This window comes from Phasianus colchicus, chromosome 8 (genome assembly GCF_987193195.1).
Source record: "Phasianus colchicus chromosome 8, bPhaCol1.hap1.1, whole genome shotgun sequence".
NCBI lineage: Eukaryota > Metazoa > Chordata > Aves > Galliformes > Phasianidae > Phasianus > Phasianus colchicus.
In genome coordinates, this window is record NC_143443.1 from 6,463,528 (window position 1) to 6,485,298 (window position 21,771).

The window sequence follows — 21,771 nt, forward strand, 5'->3', positions numbered from 1 at the left end:
AAAGTGAAAGAAACAGACAGCTTTTTTGTAACCACTTCTGAATAAAAGGTAGTATTTTCCCCACCAGATTCCACCTGAACTATTTGTCTGATAATTGTTTTATCATAAAACCATACAAACTCAATGCTTGTGGAGAATTAGATTTAACTCGTGGGCAGGCATTTGAGCATTAAATACAACTGCTACTGACACGAAGTCATTATCAGAATAATGTATAATGAAAATCTTTTTTTTTTTTTTTTTTTGGCTTTAATATGAAGAACAATGTTTTAAGTGGACAGGGGCCATTGATTACTGTTAGGAAAGAGAGTAGACATCAAAGCTGTGACTCTGCGATTCTGTGAAAAGCAAGTTTTCCCACTGATTCTACCTGATGTGATTTTTATCTGATAAATAAAATACTTTGCTTTCCTGGAACAGTGTCCAGTTCTGGGCTTCCCAGTACAAGATACTGTACTTACAGACTTAAATTCTATCTGAACATGAGAGCGTGATCAAATCCATTGGGATGGCCTGCCCAGAGAGTTGCTGGAGTTTCAGTCCTTAGAACTGCCCAACTGTACAAAATCCTGAGGAAGCTGCTCCTGCTAGAGAAGGGGCTGGACTAGATGATCTCAAGAGTTCCTGTTCAACCTCAGCTATTCTGTGATTCTGACTGTAGGATGAAAACAATTCTTTCTTGTTTACCAGAGGTCTACTAGCCAGAAAAGCAGTAGGAAAATAGCAGAGGTCAAGAAATCTGACCTAGATAATGTAAAAACAACAGTTCTGAGTTTTGACAAGCTGAGAACTCTGCTTCAGGAAGAAATATGTATTCTAAGAAGATTGAAATCTGAAAAATCTCCCACCTGCCCTGAAGAACCTAACCCCAAAAATGAATGCTGGCATGAAGAATTAACCATGTAGATGGTTATTGAGGCTGTTAATTCCATTCATACTTTCAGAACAAGGTAATCCAGAATTTCATAGCTTTTTGTTATAAATGTATCAATTTGTAGGCAGGAACAAATGGTTGTTAACCAAAGTATATTTTTTCCAGCATACTGCCACGTCCATTTGTTGAGATGAAGTATGCTAACAGACAAATCAAATAGGTCCCTTTCTTTGCCCAGATGCTTGCCAGTGTTTTCCTATTCTGGCACTTTTGAAGTCACAATGGAAGCACCTATTGTTTTTTAATAAAAAATAAATTTATTAATATAATTGTTAACATAAATGTTATACTCAATTTTCTCTGTCTTAGAGAAGTAAGATATTGCTAAATAAGATAAATGCTCACTAGCAGTAAAATGTAATATGCTGAGTTACAGACAGTTCCTTTATCGCTGCCCAATAGTCTACAGCACTTTTTCTCCTCTCCTATATATATATATGTAGATTTTTACAATTGCTAGCAAAACTGATGATTTCATCTGTGTTATGCTGGTTCAAGACAATTGTTATGTGCCCAAGAGATGTTCTAAGATACTGAAGAGATATCCATGAAGCTTCTGTGTTAGGGCTTTGTCCTCCACCAAAACAGCCACATCTGCTCTAATCAACTCCTTGTGCCAGCTGACAAAACATGCAGGTATTCTTGGATGTATGGGTGTCCCTCTTCACTGAATACAATACAGTGATAGCTCAGAATCAACTGAAAATTATTTTCAGACAAAAATGTGAAGAACTGTATAATTAATGATAATTAGTGATAATTTATGTATATATCAGCACTTAAGCTATATTCACTGTCAAACTGAACCAGAATTTCAGGCCAGTGGTCTTCCTGCAGCAGCAGGGTTCCTGCAGGCAAAATGCACGGTCACTATGGCAGTGTGGCCTGCCTGGAACCATCTTCAAGCAGCCCTGGCTGGGGAAGAAGCAGTGATTACCTTCCCAGGTCTCTCATCCGTGTCTGGAGAATTCCTCCTATTTAGTATCTGATAAAAAAAAAAAAAGCACCAAAAAACAAAAAGCACAACAAACAAAAACCACAAATGCACAAGTTGCTTTTTTTTTTTTTTTAACCAGAAAAGAAGTCGTCATAGGTCTTCAGTGAGAGAACAGTTTGACTGTTAAATTAAGAAACTTCTCTACTTAGGAGGTTTAAGGCAGAAACCTTTCTTCATGCAAGACTGCAGTATCTAGCATTCTACTAAACGTTTTTGTTCACAACAGATGCTTGCTGTGTTTTGCCAGGGGCTTGAACAGTTCACGGCTTTTCCTGAAAATAAATAGTTAGTATAAAAGCAGGAGGTACTGGAAAGCTGACATACCTGTCCTTTTCCAATAAATAACAGAAAATAACATTGTCAGCAATAATGCTAATTTGTCATCTTCTATTTACTGAACTGCAAAAGAAATTTACTGATTTGAAAATGAAATGGTCTCGAGGTAACAGAAGAAATGGCGGCACACTAAATTTCAGTTTGGAATAATACAGAGGTTTTTTGACTGTAACTCAGGCAGTTAGTCACCAAGCCCAGGTAATTTATGTGTGCTATATTAAACTTATTTTGTATTAAAAGAAAAGAACTGGAAAAGTAATATATGTCACACAGGATAGTGCTTTCTCAGTCTCTGAAGCTGTTGTGGTTAGATTTAAACATTCTCCCTCCATCCTTCACTGTTCTATTTTAATTTTCTGTTATAATCAGTCAACTTGAAGTCTTTTATAAATTAAATTAATTTATATCCTTTTGGCATAAAGAACCTCCACGTTGTAAGAAAATATCACGTGCCAAATACTGAAATAATTTCCAAACAGATCAAGTAAATAACAGGATTAATGTAAATACAGGGGCATTGCATTATGTCGTTTGTAAAAGTTCAGTGCTTTCACTTTTCTGTTATCACGTTTTTGCTATGACATGTTTCAAATGTTTATTTGTCAGAATATGATAAGTACGTTCTAAAAACGAGAGCTGCTAAACTCCTGGAGCTGAGGATGAGGTTGGTTAAGTTCCCGGGGTTAACCCAAGCTAGATATTATGGAGGGACAGAGTGACCTGTGTCATAACTGGCAATGCAGTTCTGGCATGGTGTGTCATTAGTTAACAAATACGCAGCAGACTAAACATTTGTCATCAAAGCCTGTAAATTGCCAGAGGTACTCCTGTTTTTCAACTGTATCTTTGCATCTCCCATGCATGGTCAAAACTAGTGTATATTTCGCAGGAGACAGGGAAGACAATTTATACTTGAGTTTTACAGAGGTTGAAGGCACTGAGGTAAAGATTTCCCACTGTGGAAAGGGGCAGTTCACTGCATAGTCTTCAAGAGAGCACCACACTCCAGCACTTTCTATTGGAATTTTGCTGAGATTCTGACTTTTATTGATGGTGACTCTCCCTTTTGACATAAGGGAACAAATCAGGTTTGAATGGGAATATATTCTCATATTTTGGCTGTGCTAAAGATCCCTCTGGCTTAGCCAGTGAGGAATACACTGTGTCGGGAAGAAAGTCAGAAATGGTATTTCACATGACATTTTCTTTGCATTTGTAGGAGAGTGATAGAAGGAAATAAGTCATTTATTTATTGAACTGTTCTCTTTGGTTTGCTAGTAAGTTGACAGCTGGAAACCCTTAAGCTTAGAGCTCTACACATTTTTCTATATATGTTTACGTAGGAGTAAATAGATATTTTCCAAATTATTATTTATACATTCATATTAATATGAACTGTTAGCACTTGTACTTCTCTCTTGAAATCAAAGACTTGTTCTCATAGGTTTTGGGAATGGAGTTCAAAAGCCTTTATACTGATTATCTCTGATTTCTTGGCGTAGGAAAAGAAAAAGGAGAAAATACTCCTGAAGGAAAGTCTGTTTAGTATTTCAATATTCTGTTGGATGAGATCCAAACTACCTTGGGCAAGCGATAGTTGTATTTCTAATCATACACTTGCCCCAGCAGCACTTCACATTTGTGTGTCTGCGTGCGTGTCTGGAGTGACCACAGTGCTGCTTCCAGCCATTTCCATTCCTTCTGTTATTTCCTCAGAATTGCAGTCTCCCACTGGGCTCCAAGACCTGGGCTGTGTCTTCCCGGAGGTCTGTCAGGTGCCTTTCCCTCCCTTTGTTGTGTTCAAAATACCAACCAAGCTTGTCTTAAAGTTTACAAGTTTGGTTCAGCGAACAACAGATGTTTCTTCCCCCTTTTTATTCTTAATTTTAAACATGCCGGCAAGATCCACAGCTTCTAAAATCTGCTTCATTTCCTTGCTCTTTGTAGAGGAGAGTGTTCATCACTAATGTATTCAGCAAACTCATGCCACTTAGGCGTCTGTGATCTTTAAGGAGGAAATAAACAGAGTAATACTGAGGACCTGGGGGTCCTGGTGGACAAGGGGTTGGACACAAGCCAGCAGTGTGCCCTTGTGGCCAAGAAGCACAGTGATATCCTGGGGTGCATTAAAAAGAGCATATTATATAATGTGTTGCCATGCCTTTGTTTACATAAGCATACAAAATGTCTGTGGTCTAACAAAAACAAGCTCTAAGATATCTGTAGAATAGCACGCAAAAAAACAAAGATAGCTGAATTCAGAGGTGCTAATGACTGAAGTGTTCACTGTAGAAAATAATTAGCTAGCTATCTAGATGAAAGCTAGAGGAGCATACACGTTCTGTAAGTTACTAGTTATAAAGATAAGTGGTGTTTTAAAGATTCTAGATTCAAGAGATTGCAGGGCTGGTTGTGCAGGGGATGGTCACTCTTTGCATGTACTCTACTGTACTGCTGGGAATGAAACATGAGAAAACCAGTGCTGGATAAAGCTATGTACCTAGACGCTGCAGATGATCTGGTCCATGGAGGGGTGGCATGAGGAGTGATGGGCTGTTGCTCTGGATTATCAGCAGCAGGCAGTGCTCTCTGTTAACAGGAGTAGCAGCCAGAGACAGAGCAGTGAGCGGCCAGTGGCAGAATCGGGCTCTGGAAGGGGCAATGAATGTGAAGCACCACTATTACCTTTGAAAAAAGTAATGCTACACACGCTTGAGTTTTCCATTTTTGCCAAACTTTGAACTTTCCAAAGTTAAGTGCAAATTCGTCTTACGAAATAGGTGAGTGGAAGGGGCCTAACATTTTTTTGAGTACTGGAAACAGTTGCTAAGGGGGCAAACAGGACAGCAAAACAGAGGACAGATAAGAGCAGAGGAAGGGATGGAAAGTAACAAAGAAACCAAATATATCAAGCAGTAACACACCCTTCATCTAATAACGGTAACAAGAGGTGCTAGTTCTTTATATTATAGGAGCAGAAAAAAATCTGCTTACAACATTAATCAGTAATGCTTCAAATTAATAATACATAACGGACTAATGGATCTGAAAAGTCATTAGTGGTTTGTAGGAGGCTTACTTCCTGAAAGTAATCTGCATGAACATTAACATCAGAGCTAGTCAGAGAGCAGATGATCTTGTCTGTGTGATATTACATCTTCAAGCGATAACAAAAGCATGAATTATGTTTTTCATTAAAAATGCTAAAATAAGTCCCTTTTAATAAGTTTCTTCCAAAATTTTAGCATGCAGTTTCTAAGCATTTATTTCAGAAATACAGTAAAAGAACACGTGTACTTCTTCAGGATTACATCAGTAAAATTCTTAAAAAATATCTAGCTAAACTGTCTTTTGATAATGGACAACTGTTTAGAATCTTTTTTTAGTAAAGTTCTAAGTAGCACCAAAAGTTAATGATGTGGGAAATAATGAAATACAGTGACTGTGCCATCTTGATTCCTTTCCTTTTAGCTAAACGAAAAAGCCAAATAAACTTATCTATTATATCAAGAGAATTAAGGGCTGTTTCATTACAGAAACATTGTTGAAGATGTTCTTTAGGTAGACAAAAGGTTTCAAGGGCTACGATAAGGCTAGTAAGTCAAATCAGATGTATGTTTTATAAGGAATCTCTAATCACATTGAGTATGCTGATCTTGTTAAAGATTCTGATATGATGTTTATGTGGGAGGACTACAAATTTCTAAAGCAAATTTATCACTGCAGTCATCTGTTCCAAGAAGGGACTCCTCTGGACAAGCAGCTGTACTTAGGCAAGAATGGACTTTGCATCCAAGGCAGATGGAAAGGGTCACTCCCAGGTTTTGCTCACCAAAAGGCAGATATTACTCTCAAAAGTAGAACAGAAGCAAGATGGGAGCAGGTATCTTTCTCATTCCTACCACTTATCATCTTATAGAAAGACACTTATGAAAAAAAAAATGTTCTGAAGACATTCAAGATGTTCAGAAGTTAACGATATTGGTCATACTGCTTTTCTCCTCACATTACAAGAGATTTAGTAACTTCAGATCCTTCTATTAATTTGTTTTCCTTTGTTTTACCCCTCTGGTCCATTTCTTGTCTTTATTCTTTGTGCCTAGAAGTTGCTGTTTTGTAGAGAAGTGGTTTAAAAGAACCAAGGGTGTGCTCTAACTGAAAGTAATAAATGAGGTTAAATACACTTATAAATAAAACAAATTCTAATAAAACTGGTTTCTGAAAACCAAGCAACTTTTCAGAAGTATTGATAAATCAAAAATGTATTTAAAAGAAGTAATGCAGAAAGCCTGTAAGAACCAGTGCAGCATAATATAATTGGTATCACTTAGCTTCTATCAAAACTGATACAGACATGATTAAGTTTATAATAAACAACAGTAAAGCATATGCTAAATGGTATTGATTTTAATGGTATCATCTGTGTGGCAGATTAAGCATTCTTAGCTTTAGAAGATCCTCTGCTTGTCAGGAAAGCAAGTATTGATATATCCATTTCACTAACAGATCCTTGCTAGAGGAGTCAATAATTTACATCACTCAAAATGTGGAGGTCTGCCTGTAATTAAGGGAACTGAAGCATACTCTGGTAAAAGCAAAAACTGTCAGGTTCATTGCCAGTCATAAGAACTCCAGCAGCTTCTGAACTCATTAGATCTCATCATGATAAACACTGGAAGGAGAGTTGTGTTTTTTCAGGAGTTGGTACACTAAGAATCACTGTATACATGGCATCCCTTGAGAAGATGTCATCATCAGTGCTTGAGTCCTGTTGAAAATGGGCTGTGAATATAACTGCAGAAGAAACAAAGAGTAGGATGGGGCCTCAAAGCACTTTTGTTCAGAAATACTTAAGTAATGTTCCCTGAAAGATTGAGAGCTCAAGCAACAGTGTATTTATTTAACTTAAGCTGTTCTATTCTTGCACTCTTGAGGTTGCCTTAGTGATAGTTTCTCTTCTCACAATTCACCTAACTCTGTTCTTTTGCAACCCACTAAACTTTTTTTCTTTCATTTTCCTCCCACCTTCTCTGCTTCTTTCTTCTCTTCCAAATGCCAACTTTTTTGCTCATTCTCTCACTTTCACTTTATTCCTTCTGACATTTTTCAATCTGGAGAAGAATAATTATTTAGCTTTGTTGGAAATTTGAAAAGCACGAAAGCAAGCTATTTTCATAACAGAAGTGGTGGACCAAATCTGCTGGAAATTCAACAGTGCTTGCATGGAAAATTTCAGAAATTCTTACTTTAGTCCCCCTGATTTTGTGTTCAAGAACTCTTTGCACGACCAGAAAGCCAACTAGTACAATAAATTTGTAACAAGACCTTTGAGAAGCTTTCACTGCAATGCTTTCCACAAACTTCAGGGCTTTTTATCAGCTAGTGAAAGAAGCATCGATTGCAGAGGATGTGACAAAATGTAAATGAAGAAACATGTTTTCCCTTGCAAAGCAAAGGTATATTGTAGCATATTACTGCATACAACGCAGTAATATGCTACATGACAGCCATTTGGAACAGATTACATAAACTCTGATTTAAAAAAAAAAAAAGCTTTAAATAGTTCATGACCAGTGCTAGCAAAAGATAAATATGTAGAAGCCATTTGTTAAATATACTTTGACCTGGTTATTTGTGAATTAGTTCCAAGAGAGCATTATTCTGGTTTTAGAAGCTAGATAAGGAGAATGGAATTATTTTCTTCTAAAAAATAGCATTAAGCTAAAGGAGTTCTGGCGATACTTGGCAAAAAGGGCTATAGATTCTTCTTTCAGTTTAATACAGTTTGAACTAAACAACAAAACTGAGTTTGTATGCATTGTTCCTTCATTTGATTACACTGTTCAAGCAACTGCAACCACAACAAGATTAACTAGTCTCTGAGATCAGACACAGGGCTCAGCCAGAGGCAGCTGTTAAAATTTCAAATCTGTTTCACAAACAATTAACTGTTTTCAAGTCTGAAGCATTTTATATGGATAGTGAGTAGCTTGTTTCACGTGGAGTAAGCAGGCAAATTCTAATTTCTTTAAATATGTATTCATTATCTATTTTCAAATTGAAAGTACTGACAAGGGACAATGCCTTTACTTACCTACTATGATATATTATATCACGTGACAAAACCACAGCACCTTCATTTCTTTTCTGCAGCAAGATATCCAGTATATGCTTGATATTTTATAGGAAATTAGTGAAATGAGAGTTCTAAGAGAGGATTTTTGATACAGTACAGCAAAAAGAGTCCAGTCTTTCAAAAGCTTTCTTGCCCATTTCTTTTTATTTTGCTGTATATCTTCCTCTGCATTTATCTCTTTCCTTTCTTTATCATCTGTGGTGAAAAATATACAAAAGCTTTCTGATCCGTACAAGTATTTTTCACTTGTTGACTCTTCATTGAGCCCATAAAGGTCTGTGTTTCTCATACTTCTCTCTCTTAGTTCTACTTTAGAAGCAATATTTGTTATAATATCAGTATTCTACCTCTTAATTCGCTTCCTATCACTTGATCAGAGCAATTCTCAGTGCGTGAAAAGTAAGTTCCTTGAAAACACATCTTTCATTATTATGATTAATTATATTGTCTAGTAGATTATGAGTAATTGCTCTGGGAAATTTTAATTTTAATCAAAGGCATTAAATATATATATACGTAATAAAACAGATGGAGATAGTAGCCAAGAATCTCCAACACATTGCTCTCATGGATCTCCAACGGAGACATTATTAAGATCCCTGATTTGAGGAGGACATAAACGTAGCCTGGTCTGTAAGGTGCCACTGGATATTCTTTGAAGCAGCAGTTGGGAGCAACAGAACTGGCCACACCAATTTAAGCAACACGCAGTGCTCCTGTGGTTTCCCAAGCAGTAGCTGAATGGCTGCAAATGAGCACAGTTCAGAGCTGTCACAAGGCTGAGAGGAATGTGATCACCTGCTGAGCAGTCACTAGTCCTGTGCAGAGCCAGCTGTGCCAATAACTGCTTGAAAATTAAATTGTAAGAGCAATAGAGCTTAGGTAGTCCTGTGATATCCATTTGAGGCAATACAATTCTTCCAAAATGTCTTTGTTTTTTATACATACAGTGCTTGAGAAACTGAATTCTCTGAAGAAGGTGTGCTGGGTTTCTTTTGTTTACTGTAAATGAATGAAATGTGACTAACCAGCCTCACCTGGGACCCACACCCTCTGGTCCTCATCCCAGCCCCCTAAACTCAGGTTTAGGTCTTTGTGATCTTTGGGCTTTGTTGCAAAAATGCTGATCTCTGTATCAGTCACAGTCATCCTGGCTGATCTACGGGGTGACTTTTTATCTTGACTTGGGGCTTATTGTGTATGCTGAGTACTTACTGAGTTGTGTCTGACTGTGGTTGGTCCCACTGGATTTGACTTGATCTGTAGATTGATTTCCTGGCTTGACCTTGGGCCTGCATCATCACAGCAAGTTGCTGGATAATCTGGATACTTGATTAAATCAGCTTGCTGTTATTAAGCCTGCCTTACTGAGGTAATAGGAGGTTAGTGCTTCTAGCCTTGTTACTGTACTTGGCTTCTTGTTAAGAAGCACCTAGTCCTTATTGCATCTTGGCAAAATGAAGTTCAGCAGCTATAGAATAACTTTCATGGCTTTCAGGCATCTGCAATTATTGTATTTTAACTTAAGATCTTAACACTCTTGTTAACAAGGCCTTATGGCTCACTGAAATCCTTGTGCTTGTCTTTTTAATTGCCATTCAAGCTATTCTTAGAGTCCATCAGCAATGTAATGTGTTTCCACATCGCACCCTAGAAGCGCGGCTCTTCCCTTGTTGTACTGAGGTGGTTATTGGTTATTCCCCACCTGCCCTGCGGGGTGTTGTTTCTGGTAGCTTTGCCCCTCTTTTTGTCATAAGACGTCTTTTGTTGCTCTTCTGCTGTTTCTGAAAGCAACTGTACAGTAATTGTTACAGTGAAGAGTTTAGTGTTTGAGGCAGCCCCTGCTGTCAAATTCTAGTGATAAAATAGTAACAGGACAATACATAATTACTATATGCAAGTATTTTTACTTTGTCTTATTTTAAAAACATGAGAAGGCGGAGTTTTGTTATGAATTACAATGGTTCAAGCTGCAACTCAAATGTGATAACTCCTGAAGTGTCAGGCTGGTCATACTACATTTTATGATGGAGGACTGCCAGGCCGGATTCTGTTCTTATAAAGCAGGCTACTGCGGAAATGAAGGCCATAACACTTCTTTCTCTCCAGTGCAGTATTTTTTATCATGGAATGACAGCTGTGAAAGACTGAAGAACTCATCAGATTTGCATTCCAACTAAGAGCAGGAAAACAAAAGTAGCATTTTCATTTTGAAGCTCCAAAATGGGATGTGAGGTGAATAACATTTGTGCAAGGGTAGTCAGGAAGTCAGTCCTTAGCAGAAACACAGGCTATCTGATTTGCAGCCTTCTTTAAGAGACCTGTCTGTATCCTTGCTTGTACAGGAGAGGGGACACTCCTGGAAAGCAAACAAATTCTGCCTCGTGGTATTACCAAAGAGGATGCTGCATCTGTAGTAGAACCTGTATGTATGGATATGAATTACCAGCTTTCGTACCTATGGTAGTCATTTCACTTTGTGTGTGTGCTGTGAGTTAACTGAACATCATGTTGCATTGAATTGTGTTGTTTGATGCATTGTGTTGGCAAACTCTATAGTGGAGTGGGATCAGTGGTGCCAATACTGCAATTCCCAGTCAAGCTAAATTTGCATTCTTCATAATGTGCTGCTGCTGCCTCTGCAGGACTTGGTCTTTTCTATTTTTATACCATTTTCAAAGTTTGTAGTTAATATTAACTGACAGAGCCAACTGAGAATTTTGGGATTTCCTATTATGGATAATTAAGGAAAATACTATTTCATGTACAGACAGATGCCTTGTGGTAAATTGCACAATGTGAATATCATTGCCTTCATTGCTAATTCTTATTCCTGCTGATTACTGAATCTGCCTTATGCTATGAGGTGCTAGAGGTGTGTAGCAGCCTTTCTAACAAATAGATGTTAAGCACTTTGCTGCTTTCTTTATACATTTGTTTGTTTTGAAGTCTGACTTTTAGGGGCCAGTTGCTCTAATCCTTTTTTGTACCTAGAATATGTGGAAACTTGCATTTATTAGTGGAGCTTGGAGAAGGGCTTAAGAGGCTAGGGAGGACTTCCCTTCATCAAGAACTCTTCCACTTCAGTTATCACCAAATCATTGTATGTTTCCATATTAGGTTAGAATCTAGCTTCCTGTTTGTCTCGAAGAGAGATTGCTATCAGAAAACCTCAGGAATGGACTGCTCAGCAAGGAGAGGCTTCCAGGATCTGAGCAAGGCAGGTAGGAATCTGGCCTCACTAGCTCACCAAGAGTCACAGTCCCACCAGATCTGTTTAGTAAGAGCCAAGCAGGAGTGGTGATAGTAGCTGTAGTGGTCTGCAGTGATGAGGCATGGATGGTGATCAGCAAGGAACAGCTCTACAGTCAGGCACAGGCTTACCTGCAGCACAGCTCGTGATTAGAGGCTGCACTTCCAGTTTGTCTAACCAGAATTAAATATGAGGGCCTGAACATGAAACATATAGCATGAAACAAAGCAGAGGAAACCCTGGTGAGGTGTCTCACTGCTCTTGCATATAGCCTGACCAAGTGTTATGGCTGCACTGCATCTGAGCTGGTCTTGAGGCAGAGGCAGTGGTGTGGCTGAGCCTGCTAGTACACTCACGTAGCAGCTGTAAACTCCTATTTCCCAGACAGGAGATGTTGGGTTACATGGTCCCGCAATCTGATGTGGAATGATGTTGTGGAATTATGTCAGCAAAACTTTGTGGCCTTGAAATAGTCCGAATTTGGATGTGCAAGAACAGAACTCAAAACTGAACTAAGTGAACTGCCACATATTTGAAGTGTAACATGCTTTTGTTAAATAGTATTTCCTTATTGGCTTTCAGTGTATATATAACTAAGTATTCAAACAAGCAGGTAACTGTGATCAGAAGTACAAAGCTGCATGTTTTAACATCTTGTTGAATAGAATTGTTTCCCGGGATACTGGCTGTTTACCTTGTCAGTTGTCTGATAGTTTACTTCCTTCCTATGGAAGAATGTGCTGGGGTTGCCTGACTCATACCTTATCAAATAGAAGAACGATAAATTTTGAATATAATGCGGACAATGACACATGAGGAAGGAGATCTGTGCTTGACTTCCATCTGCTCAGCTGCTTCCTGCAGGAGGAATATGAAAGCATTCACTGCAGTTGCACCAGTTTGCTCTCATCTGCCTGTGCTGGGTCCCAGCAGCAGGGACACCGTAACTGGGCTGGCTCCACTGTTCCTCTGCCTGGTAAGGAGCTAGCTTAAATGTGGTCACTCAGACTGCAGACATCCTACCTGCCATACAGGTGTGACCCCAACCAAGTCAGTTCTCTTATTACAACTGAATCCACAGGTAGACTCTGCTGTAAAGCAAGTATGCTGAGTTGCAGTTCAGTTATTTAATGGAGAGTGATGTCAGGTGCAGAACACAGTGTTGAGACCTGTGTGGGCCCTAGGTGAAGTGCTGGTGGCAGTTGCAGAGGGTGATATCTGTAAAATCCGTGCTCCTGTAGGGATATAGAAGCCTTGCTCATGCTGTAATTAATTGCACATGGAGCTCAAGGTATGCAACTCATCCAGGGTTGAAGCTGTTACAGAAGTAATGCCATTGCATCAGAAGTACCCAAAAGTAAAAGACATGTGAAACTAAATGGTGTAAAAGTACTGACTTAGTCTTCCATACCTTGTTTTCCCAACAAGCTTTATCTTTCTCCTCTGCAATCTAGGCATGATTTGTGTCTGTATCTGATGCTGCTTGTATCTTTGTCAAGCAGTAAAACCAGCGTGAAATTGATGTGATCTTCTTTCATTGCTGCCCAAAAGGAGCTGAATAGCAGCCCTGGAACAGAGCGGGCTTGTTGACTTTGTTATGCAGCTGCATGACAAATCTGTCTCTCAGCCTGCAGCTTCAAGAAGACAGCACAGCATCTGTTCACATAAACGGTAGCTGGTTGGTTGGTTTTGGTTTTGTTTGTTTGTAAGAGTAAACTATTGAGTTTAAATGGAAACTTAAAAATAGGTAACTTAGGCTTCCCCCATTTGCCAAGAAAAGCTTCCCACTTATCCTTCAAAAGGGAGTGAATATTTTTGCCCTATGTGTAGAGAATTAATATCTAATTTACAAGAAGCTTAAGTCCTGGTATAATAATTGTACCATGTGAATCCATGGTTAATCAAGGTGTGGATATAAAGTCTCTTCAGAAGGTGTTAGTACATAAAAACTATATTCCTCTCTCTATGCATTTGTCACCATGACAGCTCCCTTTGAGCTTATCTGTCACTGTGCACTTCAGCAAAGATAATCCTGGGCTTGCAAGCACAGTGCCAGGAATAACACCTGGGCATCTCATTTCCACCACCTCACACCAAGTCCTGCTCTGACATCTGATGCATCTGAGCATGCAAGTTTAAGGACAAAGAATTAACAGTTCTCTCTGCTCTCTCCAGTTAACTAGAAAAATATTCTTGCTGTGCAAACTTGCATCATCTATATTCTTTAAGTTAGGAGTAATTTTCAAATTAAATGGTGGTTCTCAAAGGTCTGTGTGTTCCTTATCAGGGATGCCTAAGCTGGCTTCTTCAGGAGCTGTGCTGTGCTCTGCTGAGCAGGGGGGCTTGTTCCTCTGCTTCCTCGCCTTCCCATGGAGTGTTTCTGCTGTCGTGGCAGAGTTTGTGCTGCAGACCAGGAGGCTTTACCAAGTGAGTGGTTTGGACAAGCTTCAGTTCCTTGAAAGTTTTCTAATATGAGTTGAAAAATTTATTTGGGGCATCTGATTTTGTTTGGTGATACCTGAAAGTGCTTTAACATTGGAAGAGCCAAAACTGAGATAACTCTACCTGCCAGAGGCAGTAAGGACAAAGTTTCAAAGGAAATGTGGACAAAATAGACTCCTATCAAAGTGGTGTTTATTGCCAGTCAGTGGGCAAGGCAGTAGTTTAAAAACCTCGTGAATGGTTATTTACCTTTCAAACTCAGAACAAAACCCTCATTCACAAATTTTCTTAAATGTACTTCTGGCAGTACACTGAATTAGTTTGTACAGTGGGGCCTAAATGGTAGCTGTAGAGACTAAAGTACTGCATCCACTTATTGCATTGAGCCTGCCTGTTCCAGTCAGTAGCTGCTGTGTCTCCAAATGCACATCGTGCATAATGCATTCATTTTGTGAAGCTACTCAGTAACAAAAGTACGAAGCCTTGCATCAGGGTTTGGAGTTGTAGGATTAGCCTGAAAGATTGCACAGGAGGATTTTCTTTTCCTAAACAAAGTATCTCAAGTATCTGAAATTTGTTACCTTGGCTGCATTGCCTGATCAGAAAGATATGTAGAAATGTGACAACTCTATTTCCACCATGAAGAGAGCTATTCATTCCAATTTTTGCTAAGAGACTGCTGAAAATACCTTTTTTTAATCGTGATCATAGAGCCTGGTAATAGGAAAGATAAGCAAATCTTTCTTGTCTTACTACTGGAGCGAAACATTCCAGGAGCTTTCAAAAATTCATTAACACAAAATCTCACTAACAGAATAAGAAAAGTGAGTTTTGTATCACCTGAAAAAAAATAAACAAGCACAAACTACTTACCAGAAACCGGAAAAGTGACTCCCAGCTGTCTCTGAGTGAATGTATTGGTGTTCCTTTTTTTTATGAGTGGTGGCAGAATTGATGCTTAGAAATATCTGTCATGCCTACAAGACAAATTGAGGAACTGTTAGAAGTGAAAACACAGTCTCATTTGGTTGTGCTATTGTTCAAGACATTTTAACTGCTGGAACTCTGCAAAAACACACAACTGAGAGCAAGTGAAGAGATATTAATCGCTTTCTGACAACAATTATGTTAATGAAACAAGTAAGGAAATAGTTGAACACATGTCACAGTGTACTCTAAGCCAAAAATCCACTGGTCTACTTTAATGTCCTGCTGTCAGTAATAAAAAGTTTGGTAATATCCTAAGTAATGCAATTCCAAGAAGTTAACAACGAGGTGGAGTCCAAATCATGTTTGGAAAACCAAGTACAATTTTCCTTAAACAACTACATTGTAGCACGGTATTCTCAGCCTGAGTTACTGGAATGAATACACTGTGAGTGGGCTGCAAGGAATGTTTGGTAACCTCTTCATTTACCAGTAGATGTCACTGGAGTCCAGCAGAGAGCTATTACTGCTTTAAAACATCTACTCAGGTTAATTTTTATTTCATAGGCATTTGCTATTTGTACATATTGTCTTACATGCAATAAAAATGAAGAACTACAATCAATGCCCTTTCAGGTATGGGATTTTACCCCCCCTCTCAGCTACTGGTAACTGCTGGAAGATAGTTCAATAGCTTTAGAAGTAATTCTGATACGATTATTTTTTTCTTTTCCTTCTGTGTAGCATGCCTGGATCTGGTCCAAACAGATAACGACCAAAGTGATTATTCAGTGCAAAGGGGATGGCAGCAAGCAGTGCCTGTATGATTACTCAGCCTTTGCTCAATATTACATCAGCAGGGGGGAAGACAATGGAAAATCAAGCCAAAAGACTCGGATCTCCAATTTCTTTGGCAGTTGCATTGAAAATTACAAGGCCTGGGAACTGAGTGGGACAGGAAGGACCTGTACTATCTGTCACTCACTGAGCATCTCTCTGCAAGCCTTAGATAAAGCATTTGGAGATGAAGCTCCACTTTTGGTGTCTCTAGGTACCTGCCTCTGGAAACAAGCCGTGTGCTCATAGTGGTGTCCATTTTTCTTCAATCTTAAAGCTAAATTATTTCCAAAGAATAGAAATAGAAAAAAAAACCTCAGAGGTAAGCTGTGTAATCACCTGTCTCTGGTTTTATGCACTAGTACTTTATTACTGGAATGTTTTTCTGAAGATTTGGACCTTGCATCCTATAACCTGTGTTAGGTGATACGGAGCATGGTGCTGATCAATACTGTTTAGGATTGCACTGAAGAAGATCATAAAATATCATTCTTATTTGAACAAGCTGTAGTCCTTTTCTGCTATGCCTGTGTCATGCTGGGTGTATGGAGCTCTTGCACAGCAGGCTGGAGGTATTTCTGCTCACTTTATCAGTCTGCACTGTAACTGGAATAAAGTAGAAAGTAACTTGTTCAGGTCCGCACTCCAGCAGAAAAAAGCAGTAGCCACTATATTTTGTTACCTCCTATCTCTTCAGGAGGAACTCTTCATGCAATTATTTTTAAATTCTCATTTTATCAGATTAATTTGGTAGATAATACGTTAGTTCTGGCATGAGATTCAGGGTTGTGTTCATTTGGGCCTCCTTAGCCCTGCATGTTGTTTGTGAATTTGTTTTTTCAGCTTTTTTTTGTAGTTTGTTTTGTTTCAGAGCTCTCAAAAGCCATGCATACTGGTCTGGCTGTAGCAGCTTTCTTGTTTGAGCTGATATTGTTATAATTTGCTGCAGAAGTGCTTAGCTACTGGTTAAGTTCTGTTCTTTCTAAAGAGAAGAAAAAAAAAGTACTTGGAAAATAAAAGGGAAAAGGAATTGAGTAAATACAGCATCTATGTATGAAGAACACACAGACATGTTAAAAAAAAACAAAAAACAACAGTGAGTACAAAGGGATGTAATGCAGAAGTGTAGGTCAAGTATATGCAGGTGAAAGAAGCAAAATAAGCAACAGGAATGGCTGCTACACTGCTGCTGGAGAAGGAATGGAACTGGACATTCAGTCCTGTCAAACTTTTCATAAGAAAGGAGATGTAAAACACCAACTGCTTGTTGCATTCCCATGCTTTTCTCTCCCCAGCAAGCGCTATTCTAGTACGTTTCGATAGCTTTCATTAAGGGCTACCATCATGAAAACAGAAAAATTCAACAATAATGAGAACTGAGTTCTTAAAAGAATTCTAAGAATATTTCCGGGAGGAATTAAAGGTGGTCCTCCTATAAGACTGCAACAGATTTCAGGCATTTGAGAGGGTCGTCCTTTTAGTTCATGAAAAGGAAACAATGCAAAGTTTACCTGAGCAAAAAAAAACCTAAGTCTTCTTTGTCTCTTCTACAGTTAGGCTGCATCATCCCTGTAAGTGAGGCGGTTTCGTGTTTTGTTTTTCCTGGAACGCCTTGGCACATTGCAAAATCTTGTTGGGAAAAGGCAGATCTTGCTGAGATAACTTTATTCTGCTGAGCAGTTTACCCCTGACAATTATGCCAAGGCCAAAGCTATTTCATGCATTTCCCACCTGTACTTCACCATGCTTTTTTCCAGCAAACTTGCAGGCTTATCACCTAGGGAAAAATGTTGTGCAGAACAAACACTGAGAATTTAGCCGTAGGTGAATGACTGCTGTTGGTTCATCATGTAAAACTCGTATTTCCAGAGGCTTTTACATTGCAGAGATGATGCTCCTTCTCATGTGATTGCATCAAATGGGTGTGCAGACTGGAGAGAAGGTGGAGTAGCACAATTTTTTTTTTTTTTTTTTGCTAGCTGCTTGGGTTTGATTCATTGACATCAGGACTGAGGGAACTCTTTTTACCCCCCCAAAATTAGCCCCTTGCTGTGCTCTCATCAGCGTCTCTTCCTTCTGTTCAGTGGTGCTTCTTTTAACCTTTCAGTGATGAAGCTTAATGCCTTGACTTGGCTACCTCATAGGATGAGAAAACTACAACCTGACAGAAATACAGAAAAACATCATCCAAATCTATACCAAGATCTTCTTGTTGAATGCCTTTTGGTCCTTCTTCTCAGGGATCAGTGTCAGAATAGTAATATGTTACCCACTTGGGAATGCCTTGCTGAGAAAAGCTTTCTATTATCAGAGATCACACTTTGCACACTGTGCTGCAGGCCTCCAAGCCCTGCTTTATGGTCTGCCCTGATCCAAGCACTGTGGCTCTCAGCACAGCTGCTTTCATCTACTCTCATGCAGTCATGAGTGGTGTTGCTGAACTTCCTCCAGCACACATCAGTAGTGATACTAATGTATAAATAACTATTTTCAGAGCTGTTCAGAGGTTGACTAAAGCATGGTAATTAGTTACTTAATGTGTCTCTTCACCTATTTGCATAGCAAATATGAAGGGGGAAATTCTAGCCCCAATGAAGTGAAACGGCAAAGCCCTGAGTGCTCTCACGCTGGCGTGCTGGGTGATGCTTGAAGGGCAGGAACAGGAGGAGAACAGACATTTCACGAGGAAAAAGCAAAACACACCGAAATGTTTAATGTTTTAAATGGCATTAATTGAGACATGAAAGTGCTGCAGCAGCTGTGAGTGCAGTGAGAGCAGCAGGACATCCTTTTCTCTCCAGTCCTTTCCTATCTGGAGAAAAGGCACAGAAGGAACTGCCGTAGAAAGCTGGACATGATGTGAGAAGCAAATAGTGGCTAGGTGAGACAGGAAGGGGAGAAAAGGAGGTGGAGAAGGAGAAGATGCTGAGTGGACTGAGGTGCCACTGACTTATAGTTCTGGAGGGAAAGGTCTGGACACTCGTGAAGTGGGGAGAGCCTGCCTGTGAGTCCATGTGTACTTGTTGGGCAGTGCCTAGTAGGGAAGTGGGACAGTGGGTTATTCAATTCATTCTCTTTTGATGGGAAAAGGAATGTAGCAAGGATGTATTTATGGTGTTGCCTCCATTTTCTTTCCATTTTCTTTTGGATGAAAAACTACATTGAAACAGTTTAACATGTTTTAATGGATACTGAAAGGTTGAATTCTCTGAAAGGCTCTGTACTGGGCTACAGCTTATTTTGAACAATCTGGTTTGTATCTCCACAAAGAGAACTGGGAAAGCTCCAGGGTGTATTATCCAAATTAACTGCTCTGTCCTTCCTAAATATTCTTCCTCCTGTTTCACTTTTCTCTCCTTATCCACAGCTTTGAAGCATTTCAGCTACATCTTTCAGTGCTTTCTGATTTCACTATAAATAGCAAAGGTGCTAGTTTCTTTTGAAGGGGAGAATTATGGAATGAATTAGAAAAGCCCACTCTGGCTTTCCAGAAGAAGTTTTTAAGACGGAAAAGCTGAAGTTATAAGATGGCTGCTTAGCTCCCACTCCTTTCCCCATGGAGGCAAATGCCAAATTGAAGTGTTTTGTCTGGTTTGTTTCTTGTGAAGATTTCTGTGTTGTTTTTGTTTGTTTGATTTATGTTATTATTTTTTGTGAAGGGAGATGGCAACAAAAGGAATAAGATGCCTGTTGAATTCCACCCTTTACGAGAACTAAACTTATCTGCTGCTGAAAATGGATGGGACTTGGTTATCTGCTCTGTCTTGTTGCTTGCATACTTGAGGTAAGCCAGATAAAATGAAAATGGCCAAGTTTAACATGTTAACTGCCAAATTATTAAGTTACCTGGTTTAAATTTTTCAAATGTATCTAAAATACAGCAGGAGTAGAAAAACTGGCCATCATTTCAGCTGCTTCTGAACTTGGCAATGTTTGCTTCCCACGATCATTTAAACAAAAGGTTTTCTGAGACTTAATGGCTTTGCTGAGACCTAAGACAGTCAGCACATAAAATAGGTCAGCATCCCCTATCAGCCATGAGGAATTCCATCACGACCAGAAATCTGCAATATTGTAGACTGCAGACTGTATAGAGATTTTACAAAGATAAGAAATACTGTTGAAAACACAAAGCTAGCCTGGGGACTCCAAGGTATCTGGGAGCTTTCAAACTAATTGCACCCAGTTCCTGTCACTATACTGCAAAATTATCTAAAATACAGTTAAAATGATGTAAGTAGCTCAGGCTTTCAGTTAGGAACTTACTTATTTACAGCTTTTTACGTGACTTTATATCCAAATAGTTTCTTGGTTTCACTTCCTCACTCTGGCCATGTTGTTCAGTTTTTCTGGTCTCAGGATAAATTTTTTAATACCGTAAATAACTCCACAGAGACCAAAAGTATTTTGAGCTCTCATAGTACTATTTTTTTCCTCTTTGTCTAACAGATCAATTAGTCTCCAAATAAGACTTTAAACTCAGCAATGGATAGCTAAACCAGTTTGAATTGTGTGCGCTATTTTACTCTTGATGATTAAACAAGCTAATTAATAGCTCTGATACAAGAATACTCAGAGGACCAAAAAAAAAAATCTTTTTATATTTAAACCATGTATTTTTAAATGTTTAACCTATTTTCAATTGCTTTCCAATAACTGAGTCAGGTGTTAAAGGTATAAATACACTTGTAAAGTACCTTGAAATACAGCAGCCGTTTCTTGGATTTCTCATCACAAGGCTGAGTTCTTTTCCACTGCTCTCTCTAGCTCCAGTTGTATGGTTCCTTCAGGAGCACATTCAGCATGTTTGTTGTTTAAATGTTAAACGTAGAAGCCAATAACACAGCAGTAGGTGCCAAGCAGAGGCCAAAAACCCATTTATCATTTTGTTTAATGTTCCTGTAAATAATCTTGCTTCTCCATACTGTAGGCCATTAATTTGCATTGGATAAAGATTAAGAAAAAGTGAGGTTTCTGAACTAGAAACAACGAGACAACCATAACCTCTTCAGTCTGATGCAAGCAGCCTCTTATTTTCGTTCCTACTTATTACATCCATGCTGCATTTGGCTCATGTGCTTTAAAACCTTTTCTCAGATGAGAGATGTAGCTAGTGTGACAGCTGTGTTGTGGAACCATCTTGGGTACCTCGGATATGGCAAGGTTGTGGTGGTGGTAGGTTCTTGTGTTTGTTTGCTGTTGGAGAATTTTTTTTTTCTTCTTTACAGCCTGTATCACTACTGTCAGTCTCAGAGGTGTGCATCAGTAGTGAGCTGGAGGTCGGTCTCTTCTCTTTGTAACCGGTGATAGGACTAGAGGGAATGGCTTCAAGCTGCGCCAGGGGAGATTCAGGTGGGATGTTAGGCAATACTGGTTGTCTTAAAGTGTGGTCAGGCACTGGAATGGGCTGCCTCCCAACAGGGAGGTGGTGGAGTCACCGACCCTCGAGGAGCTCAAGGAATGTTTGGATTTTGTGTTGAGGGACACAGTTTAGTGAGAACTATTGGTGATGGTTGGACTGAGTGATCCTGTGGGTCTCTTCCAACCTTGGTGATTTAATGATTCAATGATTCTATGATCAGCGTCCTGGGTGGCTGTAGGCCTCGTGTCGGGCAGTGCTTGTGGCACTGCAGTGCCCCAGACCTGCGGTTTCCCTCAGAGCAGCTGTTCTGTGGGACCTCTATGGCGCATCTCCTCTCTGCAGTGGACGCTGGGCGCTGCGTTAGCCACTGTGAGTACCTGCCCTCGCAGCGGCGGCTCCCTAACAGTGAGGCGCTTTTAGCAGAGTTGCCGTAGGGCCGTGCCAGGCCCACCACCGCCGCCACAAGGCGCGGGCCTGGGCTGCCCGCGGCTCTTCGCGGCCTCACCACCGCCCGGCTGTGGTGTGGGGGGGCGCCGAGCGGGCCCTG

At 39.6% G+C, this 21,771-nt stretch overlaps 2 long non-coding RNA genes across 2 annotated transcripts in view; one reads left to right on the plus strand and one right to left on the minus strand.

The window, feature by feature from the left end:
- LOC149916998 (uncharacterized) overlaps window positions 1–16,690 on the plus strand; it is a 30,870-nt gene extending 14,180 nt beyond the window's left edge. Inside the window, exons 2-3 of the long non-coding RNA XR_016468655.1 lie at window positions 13,944–14,083; window positions 15,770–16,690. This is a non-coding gene — a long non-coding RNA (uncharacterized LOC149916998). The remainder of the gene's footprint in view (window positions 1–13,943; window positions 14,084–15,769) is intronic.
- LOC149916999 (uncharacterized) lies at window positions 1,298–21,717 on the minus strand. Its single transcript, XR_016468654.1, has 3 exons — window positions 20,560–21,717; window positions 14,972–15,075; window positions 1,298–1,919 (listed from the first exon to the last, which is right to left on the minus strand). It is a non-coding gene; the product is annotated as an uncharacterized LOC149916999 (long non-coding RNA).
- Window positions 21,718–21,771: the final 54 nt, after the last annotated feature.